The sequence below is a fragment of the Pseudophryne corroboree genome, chromosome 4 (assembly GCF_028390025.1).
Source record: "Pseudophryne corroboree isolate aPseCor3 chromosome 4, aPseCor3.hap2, whole genome shotgun sequence".
In the NCBI taxonomy this organism is placed as follows: Eukaryota; Metazoa; Chordata; class Amphibia; order Anura; family Myobatrachidae; genus Pseudophryne; species Pseudophryne corroboree.
Window position 1 is genome coordinate 654732535 of NC_086447.1, and position 13207 is coordinate 654745741.

Below are 13207 nucleotides of genomic sequence, written 5' to 3' on the forward strand. Positions count from 1 at the left end.
GAGATGTAGTGTGTGCAGAAATGGTGTTTGACTGGGGGGAGGGACAGCCATACAATACTGTATGTTATAAATGACATGCCGTTTTTGCCTCGCCGGGAGGGTGGGGGGCAAGCAACGCGGGACCCCGTTGAATACGAGAAAGCAACTTCTCCTATAAAACGTGTGAAAAGTCCCATTTTCAGAACCTTCTGGCCCCCTTGTCCGGCATTGAATACCCCCCTTAGTGTACTAAGGTGGAAACTAACACAAAATCACTGTAAATTATATAAAAACTTTAATAAAAAAAACTGGAAGGAAAAAAACAAAAATTTTTTTTTATAAGCAACGTAAAATATAAACAAACATTTGTTGGACTACCGCCCTCAGTATAAGGACCAATCGCCGGAGTTGGTCTGTGAAAATAAAAAACAATGTACAGTATTAGAACAGTAAGACAGGTTGAGTATTGTACAGTATACTGTACAGCACTTTATCAAAGTTTATGAACAGTATGCATGTAAAATAACATTATTATGACTGTACCCCTAGTCAGGATGTCCGGGCCATAGCGCCCTGGTCAAAAATCAAGGTGCATGGCCCAATATATATAGTATACCCAATTAAAATTATGATGCACAGTAGCACAATCTTATTCACATTCCACCACATACTGTACTGTAGGGGTGTCCCTTATTCATGTTATGACACACATTAGTGCCCCTCATACACAAAGCCCACAGCAGTAGCACCCCTAATACACATAATGCCCACAGCAGTACCACCCCTTATACAATGCCCACAGTAGTATTGCCCCTTATGCTATGGCCGCTGTACTGTTAGTGCCCCTTATGTACAGTAGAGCCCATAAAAGAAATGCCCCCAGTAGTAGTGCCCTTTATGTCCCCAGGAGTGCCCCTTATGTCCCACTTATAAAGTGACTCCTATGCAATGCCCGTAAATCTCATAAATAAAAATAGACGCTTGCAGGGGTGATCAAATATTTATTGTCACTGTAATAGGCACTGGAACTTGGCCGGTACCTGTTTTATGGGAAAAAAGATAAATGACTGTAAATACTGTACTGTACCAGGCCCCCAAGGAACCCTATAAAGCACAGTTTACGTGACATCATGATGTTCCACAGCAGAGACATGGGGAGGCTCAGCCACAGGAGCAGGGAAAGGCTAAAAGACAAGGGGAAGCTGAGGCACAGTGGGAGGTGTAGGATAAGAGGCACAGGGTGGGGAATAAGGTTTAGAAACAGTGGTGAAATGAGCCTTAACTTAACAAAAATGTCTTACCAGGACGAGGCGGGTCCGCAAATGCCGGCGGCGGAGGAATTGGTCCAGGGGTGCCTGTATTAAACACATTGGCCACAGCATTACCATTGTCCCCAGCAGTAATCAAACAAAAGCATTCATACCCTCATGGTTTACTGTACATTTCACAAGGTGCAAATCGCACCTGGGGCCTAATTCAGATCAGATCGTAGATGTGCTAAATTTAGCACATCTATGATCAGTTTCACAGACACTGGTAAATCTCAAAAATAAAAATAGACGCTTGCAGGGGTGATCAAGAACCAATTCAAATATTTATTGTCACTGTAATAGGCAAAATCAGTGCTGGGGTCTTCCAATCATAAATTACAGTACAGTATTTGGGCAATCAGAAGTGAATCCTGTCCCTCACCACATACAGTAATTGAACCTAAGGATGACATACAGTACTGTACAAGCACATTTTACTTTTGTTTATTTATTTGTTTCTAAATTTCTCAATAAGAAACTTTTGGCCTAGGGGTGCTGTGACTCAAAAACGTTTGGGAACCACTGGTATAAAGAGTACCCAATAAAGAGAGTACAAGACTTACTGCTTATGGCGCTGGTCCCCGGTATGGCAGTGAAAGAGTGGTGCCGGGCCCTTCGCCACCTTATCTGCTGCTGGGCACTTCACCATCTTATCCGCTGCTGACGCCCTGGGTACAAAAAGGAATGTACAGTGCCCTTAGATACAGTACATTACTGCACATACTGAATGCTGTAACAGTAAATAATTGCTGAGGAGGTGCTTAGGTACACGGGGTAACGGTCATTGGGTGCACCACACTAAGGTTGACAGTCATTATGTCGACCACTATTGGTCGACAGTGTTGATAGGTGGACATGGTCTATAAGTGGACATGTGCTAGGTCGTCATGAAAATAGGTCGACATGGTACTATTGACATTTTTGGGTATCGTTTTTTTCACAGAGTGACCAGGAACCCCAATTAGTGGTCAACCTATTGAATGTTGACCTAATGATGGTTGACCATATAATCGGATACCGGTCACTATTCCCATTCGTAACCCATGTGGATCGTAAAATATGAAAAAGTTCAAAAAATGAAAACATTTTAGAAAAATGCATGTCAACCTTTTGTCATGTCGATATAGTACATGTCTACCAAGAGGCCCTGATGACCTAGACACCCTGTTGACCTACTTACTATCGACCAATTGTGGTCAACCTAGACGCTGTCGACCTAAGTATTGTCGACCCCAAGACCGGATCCCCTGTACAAGTAAACCCCTGGCAACGAGCAGGTACAGTAATGTAAAAGTAATTAGAAGCCTTACTGTAGGACTTAATGTGTAATGGGCATTGTGGTGTGTGGCATAATGTATCACGGACATTGCGGTGCGTCATAATGTGTCACAGGCACTGGTGTATCTATAATGGGTGCAATGTGTCCAGAGGGGGCACCCACCACACACAGTGCACCCATTTGGGTAATACTCACCTCTCCGGAGTCCCGCGCCGACGTCACAGGTGCTGTTAAAACTCATTTTCACAGAGTTCTGCGCATGCGCAGTAGAGAGATCTCTGGGAAAATGACCGCCTCGCCATTTTCCCGGAGATCTGTGCAGGCGCAGTAGAGTCTGAGCCCTCTACTGTGAGGGGACACGGTGCACTAATTGGGGTTCCCCGTCACTTTACGAACAAAACAACACCAAAAACAAAAAACAAAACTCATGTCGACCTTCCAACCCTGTCGACCTAGGTACTGTCGACCAATAGTGGTTGACCTAAACATTGTTGACCTAGTTACTGTCGATTCTATGATCCACACCTATATCATGGGCATTGTGGTATGTTGTATAATGTTTCAGGGGATTGCAGTGTGTGGCATAATGTATAAGGGGCATTGCGGTGTGTGGCATAGGGTATAACGAGCATTGCGGTATGTTGTGTGGCATCCGGGCATGGTTCCGGTATGAATGGTCGACCATGTTAAGGTCAACAATCATTAGGTCGACCACTATTGGTCGACAGCGACATGGTCAACATGCACTCATGGTCGACACATGGAAATGGTCGACACATGAAAAGGTCAACATGGATGTTTGGACTGTTTTTGGTGTCGTTTTCTTCGTAAAGTGACGGGGAACCCGAATTAGTGTACCGCGTCTCCTTGCATGGCTCGCTTCGCTCGCCATGCTGCGGTCAAGGTGCCTCGCTACGCTACCGCTGTGCTCGGCACAGGTTATTATTCCAAATCGTAGTCCACGTGTATAGTAAAGCATGAAAAAGTTAAAAATCAATTTTTAAAAAAAGCCATGTCTACCTTTTCATATGCTGACCTGTCATGTCGACCATTTTCATGTGTCAACCATGACCACGGCAGGTAGACTCCCCTTTTACACAGTACAGCAGGTAGAGTCCCCTTTTACACAATACGGCAGGTAGAGCCCCCTTTTACACAGTACGGCAGGTGGAGCCCCGTTTTACACACTAAGGCAGGTGGAGCCCCCTTTTACACAGTATGGCAGGCGGAGCCCCCTGTTAGACATTACGGCAGGCAGAGCTCCCCCTTTTAGATATTATGGCAGCATTTGAAGTGACATATGATAATTTATAATATAAGGGAGCCGTGAACAAGAGAATATGCTGTATATCCTTTTTGCATTTGATACCCCTCATGCTGGCAACATTTATTTTAATGCAGGTGTAATAAGCCATGCACACCATCCAGGCTGCCACAACACCTGCTGCCAACTCTGATCCTGGGGTGACAGGGGCAGCCCAGCAGCAGTGATAAACTGCTGCAGCTGCTCCTCTCGGTTTATGCTCCACTGCCGCCCGCTGCCCTGATGATCAGTACCACTTTGTTTAGTTGAGCACTGCATTGTTACTCGGTAAGTAATGTTTCAGCCATTGCCAATCAGCTCCTAACTGTCATGGTACAGACTGTTTTTGAAAATTGACAGTTATGAGCTGATTTGCTGGTGCAATTTTTCACTCAGAGAAATGTATCACAAGGAGGGCTTTCTGTTTGCTAAGAAATGTCATTTACAGTATAACATACAGTATTGTATGGCTGTCCCTCCACCCAGTCAAACACCATTTCTGCAGACACTACATTTCTAAACAATAGCGAAGAGTTAATCCACTTTACTCTGAATACACATTCAACTGCTGCTAATTGAACAGTAGTGTCTGCAGAAACAGGTTTTGACTGGGAGGCAGGGATAGCCATATTGTAAATGACATTTCTTAAAGCAACCAAAAAGGTTACTGCATATGGAGTTTGTTCATGAATGCACCACTTCGGATACAGCATACTGTACAGTATGTCATACAGTATCTCACAGTATACTCATTATTAGGCTCACTCAGATACTGTATGTTTCGGAACGCCTGTATTTCTCTAACATCCTAGAGGATGCTGCTGGCAAGTAATTCCAGTTTCCTGGGCTCCCTGGTGACCAGATCACTCCACTTCCTCTGGAGTGACCTGAGGCTGCAGGACTGGCCATATTTTGCTCGGATCTCAAGGCGGGCTTTATTGTAAGCCCACCGCTTCTCCGAGTTCGTAGTAAATGGCCGGTCCTGCCACCTAAGCAGGATCAGAAGATCCCCTCTAACGTAGCGTCTCCCTGCCATTTTTGCCTGATGTACAGTAAGACGCCGGATGCAGTCCACAAACCGTGGATTGAATCTGTAGCCCACAATGCGTGCAAACTGAATTTGCTTCCCCACCGCCTGCAATGTGGTATACCCATAACGGATTTTATCCGGTGTCTGTGTACAAAACATAATGGAGCCCAGCGGGAAAGAAAAAAACAGACCAAACAAGTGTATTTCTTTAAAAAAAAATATATAAAAATAAATTCACCAGGAAAAAAAAAATTTCTGATCTCAACAGGATTCGAACACGGGATGCACGCATTGCAAGCGGACACTGTAACCATTATGCCAGTGCTGACCATGTTATGAGTTGGTACTCCAGGTAAATATATGATGTGTTTTGATGTGTTGTACTATTAACGGATTTTGGTGGTCATTCCGAGTTGTTCGCTCGTTATTTTTCTTTCGCAACGGAGCGATTAGTCGCTAATGTCCGCAGTGCGACTGCGCCAAGTAAATTTGCTATGCAGTTAGGTAGTTTACTCACGGCATTACGAGGTTTTTTCTTCGTTCTGGTGATCGTAATGTGATTGACAGGAAGTGGGTGTTTCTGGGGGGAAACAGGCCGTTTTATGGGTGTGTGCGAAAAAACGCTACAGTTTCTGGGAAAAACGCGGGAGTGGCTGGAGAAACGGAGGAGTGTCTGGGCGAACGCTGGGTGTGTTTGTGACGTCAAACCAGGAACGACAAGCACTGAACTGATCGCAGATGCCGAGTAAGTCTGGAGCTACTCAGAAACTGCTAAGAAGTGTCTATTCGCAATTCTGCTAATCTTTCGTTCGCAATTTTGATAAGCTAAGATTCACTCCCAGTAGGCGGCGGCTTAGCGTGTGCAAAGCTGCTAAAAGCAGCTTGCGAGCGAACAACTCGGAATGAGGGCCTTTGTCCGGTGTCTGTGTACAAACCATAATGGAGCCTTCCAAGATGTCACATTAATGACATAGGGCCATATGCAATTGCAGTCGAATTGGCGAAAAACTGGACTTTTTCGTTAATGCAATTCAGTACTTTTCGACAAAAAAACAGACTTTCCAAATTCGACTTTTTCAAATTCGACTTTTGTCAAATTCGACATTTCTGCAATGGTACAAATGCGGCAATTCGACAAAAGTATATTCAATTGAAGTTTGTAAATTCGACAACAGTGCTTTTAGACAGTAAATTCGTCATTTTCAATCCGCCACACTTTGCTGGCGGAATCTAATAACATAATTTAAAAAAAAAAAAATTGTGTTTTTTTATTTGGTAATAGCATATCTATTTATATTAGAAGGGATTAGGTACTTGGTTTGCCTATTTAGGAGGCACAAGTATTATTTATATATTTTTAAAAGTATTTTTTATTTTTTATTTTTTTAATGGAATGGGAAAAGTCAGAAAAAAAATGTGTGGGGTCCCCGATCCTAAGCATAACCAGCCTTAGCCTCTTCGAGCCGGTCCTGGTTCTAAAAATCCAGGGGAAAAACGGACAGGGGATCCCCCGTATTTTTAAAACCAGCACCGGGCTCTGCGCCTGGTGCAAAAAATGCGGGGGACAAAAAGAGTAGGGGTCTGGTCTCAACAGGATTCGAACACGGGATGCACGCATTGCAAGCGGACACTGTAACCATTATGCCAGTGCTGACCATGTTATGAGTTGGTACTCCAGGTAAATATATGATGTGTTTTGATGTGTTGTACTATTAACGGATTTTGTCCGGTGTCTGTGTACAAACCATAATGGAGCCTTCCAAGATGTCACATTAATGACATAGGGCCATATGCAATTGCGGTCGAATTGGCGAAAAAGTCGAAAAACAGGACTTTTTCGCCCAAAAAAAAATTTGTCAATGCAATTCAGTACTTTTCACCAAAAAAACGGACTTTCCAAATTCGACTTTTTCAAATTCGACTTTTGTCAAATTCGACATTTCTGCAATGGTACAAATGCGGCAATTCGACAAAAGTATATTCAATTGAAGTTTGTAAATTCGACAACAGTGCTTTTAAACAGTAAATTCATCATTTTCAATCCACCACACTTTGCTGGCGGAATCTAATAAAATAATTTAAAACATGTTTTTTTGTGTGTTTTTTAATAGCATATCTATTTATATTAGAAGGGATTAGGTACTTGGTTTGCCTATTTAGGAGGCACAAGTATTATTTATATATTTTTAAAAGTATTATTATTATTTTTTTTATTTTTTTTAATGGAATGGGAAAAGTCAGAAAAAAAAATGCGTGGGGCTCCCCCTCCTAAGCATAACCAGCCTCGGGCTCTTCGAGCCGGTCCTGGTTCTAAAAATCCAGGGAAAAAACGGACAGGGGATCCCCCGTATTTTTAAAACCAGCACCGGGCTCTGCGCCTGGTGCTGGTGCAAAAAATACGGGGGACAAAAAGAGTAGGGGGTCCCCCGTATTTTTTACACCAGCATCGGGCTCCACTAGCTGGACAGATAATGCCACAGCCGGGGGTCACTTTTATACAGTGCCCTGCGGCCGTGGCATTAAATATCCAACTAGTCACCCCTGGCCGGAGTACCCTGGGGGAGTGGGGACCCCTTCAATCAAGGGGTCCCCCCCCAGCCACCCAAGGGCCAGGGGTGAAGCCCGAGGCTGTCCCCCGGGCTGCGGATGGGGGGCTGATAGCCTTGAGAAAATAGGAAGAATATTGTATTGTCCAGTAGTACTACAAGTCCCAGCAAGCCTCCCCCGCAAGCTGGTACTTGGAGAACCACAAGTACCAGCATGCGGGAGAAAAATGGGCCCGCTGGTACCTGTAGTTCTACTGGGGAAAAAATACCCAAATAAAAACAGGACACAGACACCGTGAAAGTAAAAGTTTATTGCACACATGTCGACACACACTTACCTATTTTGACCCGCCAACTGGCACGTCTCCAAGTCTCCGACGATCCGGGGTACCTGTGAAAAAAATTATACTCACCTGATCTAGTGTCCGGGAGATAATCCACGTACTTGGCAAAAAAATAAAACGAACACCCGACCAGCGGACTGAAAGGGATCCCATGTTTACACATGGGACCCCTTTCCCCGTATGCCGGGACCCCACGTGACTGCTGTCACAGAAGGTCCCTTCAGCCAATCAGGAAGTGCCACGTCGTAGCACTCACCTGATTGGCTTTGTGCGTCTGAGTTGTCATACAGCGCATCGCACAGCTCCCTCCATTACTTTCAATGGTGGGAACTTTTGCGGCTGACCGCGGGTAACCCCACCGCTGACTGCAAAGTTCCCACCATTGAAAGTAATGGAGGGAGCTGTGCGATGCGCTGTCTGACCTTAGACGCGCATACAGCCAATCAGGTGAGTGCTAAGACGTGGCACTTCCTGATTGGCTGAAGGGATCTTCTGTGACAGCAGTCACGTGGGGTCCCGGCATTCGGGGAAAGGGGTCCCATGTGTAAACATGGGACCCCTTTCAGTCCGCTGGTCGGGTGTTCGTTTTATTTTTTTGCCAAGTACGTGGATTATCTCCCGGACACTAGATCAGGTGAGTATAATTTTTTTCACAGGTACCCCGGATCGTCGGAGACGAGACGTGCCAGTCGGTGTGTCAACATAGGTAAGTATGTGTGTGTCGACATGTGTGAAATAAACTTTTACTGTCACGGTGTGTGTCTCCTGTTTTTATTTGGGTATTTTTTTCCCAGTAGAACTACAGGTACCAGCGGGCCCGTTTTTCTCCCGCATGCTGGTACTTGTGGTTCTCCATGATGAAGTCTGAATATTGACGAAACACGTTGGGACTGCTGTACCTGAACCTCCTATAAGGACAGATAAGCCTAATATATATTTATTTCTTGTACGTTTGCATTGTTACTATTTGTATGGTCTATATGAAAAATATTTGACGTACCAGTTTTCCATGTGGACAGATAAGCCTGATTGAATTTTATATATTGTACGCTCACACTTCTACCATTTGTTTTTATGTGTTGTATTAAAATTTGTAAAAACCTTTTATCCCTGGCTGTGGATTTTAAATTATGGGATTTGTTCATCCCTGTAAGGTTTTTTATATACAACCATATTTTTGCTGATTAATGGTATAAAAACGGTACGCGCTATGTTATATTTCCTTTATCTCTTTTATGTACCAATATTAGTCTCGTGACCGAAGAGAAATACATGCCCCAGATAAGTAGTGTCCACTTTTCCTTTCACATTGGGTATACACTATATTTATTTATCTAGACACTAGAAGGCGCCCTTATCTCTATTTTTTAAATATATATATATATATATACTTTTGAAAATATATAAATAATACTTGTGCCTTGTGGATAAAAATAAACAGACCAAACAAGTGTATTTCTTTAAAAAAATATATATAAAAATAAATTCACCAAAAAAAAAAAAAATCTCTGGTGTCGACAGGATTCGAACACGGGATGCACACATTGCAGGTGGACACTGTAACCGTTATACCACTGCTGACCACAATATGAGTAGGCACTCCAGGTAAATATATGATGTGTTATGATGTGTTCTACTCTTAGTGAACGCGCGGCACCGTGCTTAACTGTAACATGGAGCATTCGCCACCTAGCGGTGAAAATGTGTGTTACATGGCGTGGGACACAATGCACGCCATAACGTTATTACAATTCGCGATTCAGGACCCTAAATAGCGCGCTATGAGCAACGGAGTATGAGGATACATCTGTATATCTGTTCAGCATGACGTCTCAGCATGGCTTCTGGGTAGCGAGTGGCATAATCCATTATGACTAGCACGTACTGGTTGCCCTTCTTTGACTTGTCCAGAGGGCCTACCAGATCCATAGCAATCCTGTCAAAAGGCACCCCAATGATATTCCACATTGGAACAAGGGGAGCCCTGAGGTGAGGCTTTGGACAGGTTTGCTGGCAAATGGAGCAATGTTGACAGAACCTTTTTACTTCAGCAGATACTCCTGGCCAAAAGAAATGAAGACGTACCCTCTCATGGGTTTTCTCTTCTCTGAGGTGGGCAACCCAAGGATAAGTATGGGCAGTGCCCAGGACCAATGGTACATATACTTGGGGCACTAACAGCTGTTAAAGTCTATTCCCATCTTTTTCCTTCACCCTATACTTTAGGTCATTTTTTGAATAAAAAAAGGAGTCCCGTCCAGAGGATAAGTGGCTTTAGCGACCCCGTTCACCTCAACAACCTGTGATTTTATGTTGGCAAGGGCAGCGTCACTTAATTGATACTGACCAAAGTTATGCAAATCAGTGTCAAACGGAAAATTCTCCCAGTCCTGGTCAGGAGCGCTCTCAGGCACAGGGCAATGCCCAGTAGAAGGACTCCCCACAAGAACTGTAGCTTTAGCTGGTGGGAGGGCCGACTCTTCAGATAGCGGTTTCAACAAATCCTCGAAGCCCGGGAAATTGTGCCCCAAAATTAAGGGGTATGGAAGTTTCGGGCCATCGGCTCCTATTTTTTATGGCAGGTGCCCCTTAAGCCAATCCTGATTCAAACTCCTGGAAATGTCTCGGTGGAACCATGGACGCACAATACTTCTACAGAGCCTGGAACTCTCTCTGTTACCCTGGGTAATACAGCCTCAGACACCAGTGTCAATTCACTGCCTGTAACTACTAAGGCAGGAGATTTGTGGACCCCTAATCAGGAGCGTAGGGAGGGTGGTTCTGGCAGAGCACAAGCTCCAGGCTCCAAAACCGTCAGAGGGTGCTGGTGGGTCCCGGAGCTGCAGGGAGCGGAGGAGTGGAGTGGCGGGGCCCGGCACTGCAGGGCCCGGCGCGGCGGGTTCCGGCACTACAGGGAGTGGAGAAGTGGGTCCCGTTACTGGGGGGAGCAGAGGTGCAAAGCGGCAGGTACCAGGGCTGTGGGAAGCAGAGTCCTGTAGCTGCGGGCAGCGGAGAGTCCCGGAGCTGCAGGGAGTGTGAGACACACACACTCTCACTCTTTCCTGGCTACCTAGCAAAATGTGTAGATTAGCTACCTGCCGCAATGTGTATATGGGTCTACCTGCCGCAATGTGTATATGGGGCTACCTCCCGCAATGTGTATATGGAGCTACCCACCACAATGTGTATAATGAGCTACCTGGCGCAATGTGTATATGGGTCTACCTGTGGCAATGTGTATAAGTGGCTACCTAGAGCAATGTGTATATGGGTATACCTGCTGCAGTGTGTATATGGGGCCACCTGGCACAATGCGTATATGGGTCTACCTGCTGCAATGTGTGTATGGGGCTACCTGGCGTAACGTGTATATGGGGCTACCTGGCGCAATGTGTATATGGGGCTACCTGGCGCAATGTGTATATGGGGCTACCTGGCACAATGTGTATATAGGGATACCCGCCGCAATGTGTATACAGGGCTACCTGCTGCAGTGTGTATACGGGGCTACCTGGTGTAATGTGTATATAGGTATGTGTTTTGAGTATATATGGGAGGGGAGGCGGGCACCGTGACATAAGTTTGCTCCAGGTGCCATGGCTACATGCTACACCTCTGCCCCTAATACAACTGGTTCCCACAACAGGAGAGTTTGTGTAGTCAGTGGAACCATGATGCTAAAAAAAAAACAGGTAAGCTGGCCCCAAACTGGCAGAGCTACAGTCCATTGTCTTGGCTTTTCTATTACAATCTTGTCTTACATGCCCCGATTCGCCACATTCATAACAAGTTATAGGGCTTTCTTTATACCCCTCTGTCACCATATAGGTAATTCCTTATCAGTATTTACCTTCCAAATGCCTCCTGAGACTGTCCCAGTGTTCCAAGCCTGGATTCCATCTGCACTGTCTGTGTGCAGCACGCTGCATCTCATTGTCTCAAATCTCTTTACTGTGATTCTGGCAGCTTCATGGTTAAAGCTCACATTCAAGTTACAAACAATCTTTCCCTCCAAAAGCTACCATGGGCGCAGCCATGTTTTCCTTATCACATGTTACCTTTCAGCCTATCAGCTGCACTCTGCTCTCAGCCTGATTACACAGCAGCTGCACTCTGGTCTCTGGTTAATCAGCCAGCCAATCCCTGCTTCCCAGCAGGTATAAATATCCTGTTCCTGGGGTGGAAAGATATCAGTGCTTCAATTGTCTTCAGTGATTCCAGTGTGCAGTTCTCCCATGGACTTTCACTGCAGTACAGCCTGACTCCCTGGTGATTATACTCTGCAGTGTAACCCGACACTCCAGTGATTAACCCTCTACAGTCTACCCTGATTCAACTGTGTCTGAACTCCGGCTTCCCAGCAGCCATTCTCCAGCTTCTTCTCCAGAGATCCCCAGCATCACTTCATGCTTCACCTGTGCTTCTAACTACAATAGTGCATTTCTATATGCGAACCCCAGCTTCACTCAAAGCTTACCAACGATCCCAAAGTAACCATCGGTGTTCCGTCATCGATTCCAAGTCACCATCGGTGTTCCGTCATCGATCCCAAGTATTTCTCTGAACTGTGTTTCCTATTACTAGTACCAAGTCATCAGTATTCCTCTGAACTGTGTTTAATAAAACCTTTGAACTTTCCCTTGTTGTCGTGGTCACGCCTTCGGGCATTTGTTCTAAAGGTTCCCTGCATGTCCAAGAACCCTGTACTGCCTCCCAGGTACACATATACCTCAGCCCCTACAATTGAGGCTTCCCCCTGGTCAGCACCAGCCCTCAGTTGTGACACCCTCTACACGACTGGATCCTTCAAGAGTAGGCAAGAGTCAGCGAGGTGCCAGCTTCACTGTCTTTGGGGCCCTAAGCTCCTTTTTAGGGGTTCTAGGCATATTGACTGCAGCTTCGTACCGTTCTATAGAGAGGGCCAATGCATCCAGCGACACTGATCTTGGTGAAGTATCCAGCGCTGCATCTCTCATCCCAGTGAATGTACACGCTCTTTTGTTACATGTTCAGATGAAGTAATTAAAACGTAACTTTTATTCATATATTCTTAAGAAATTATTTATAGAACAGGAATCTGTTTACCTGAAAGTATAAAGATTAATAATAAATTGTGAATGATACAATTAATATCACCCCCTTGCTATCTCATAAATTAGACACTTTTTGACCATTGTTAGTCTTCATTGTGCATAGAGTGAGGGTGAGAAACATGTGAATGTAGCGAAATATATTAAATATAAAGATTTAATAATTGATAATTGAGTGATGTGGCAATATTGATCACCCAATTAAAGTAAAATCTGGAGATTTTAATTAATTTTTGATCTCCTTGAGTGATCCATTGCCTACGGCACCCTGTACGGTATTCCTCCTATCTGCTGCACCTATAACTAAATGCACTGGTATTGATAGA

The 13207-nt window shown here is 44.8% G+C and overlaps 1 long non-coding RNA gene across 1 annotated transcript; it reads right to left on the minus strand.

The window, feature by feature from the left end:
• Window positions 1–320: 320 nt before the first annotated feature.
• On the minus strand, window positions 321–11750 carry LOC134911669 (uncharacterized). The gene is made up of 4 exons (XR_010176753.1): window positions 11642–11750; window positions 1853–1957; window positions 1281–1334; window positions 321–392 (listed from the first exon to the last, which is right to left on the minus strand). It is a non-coding gene; the product is annotated as an uncharacterized LOC134911669 (long non-coding RNA).
• Window positions 11751–13207: the final 1457 nt, after the last annotated feature.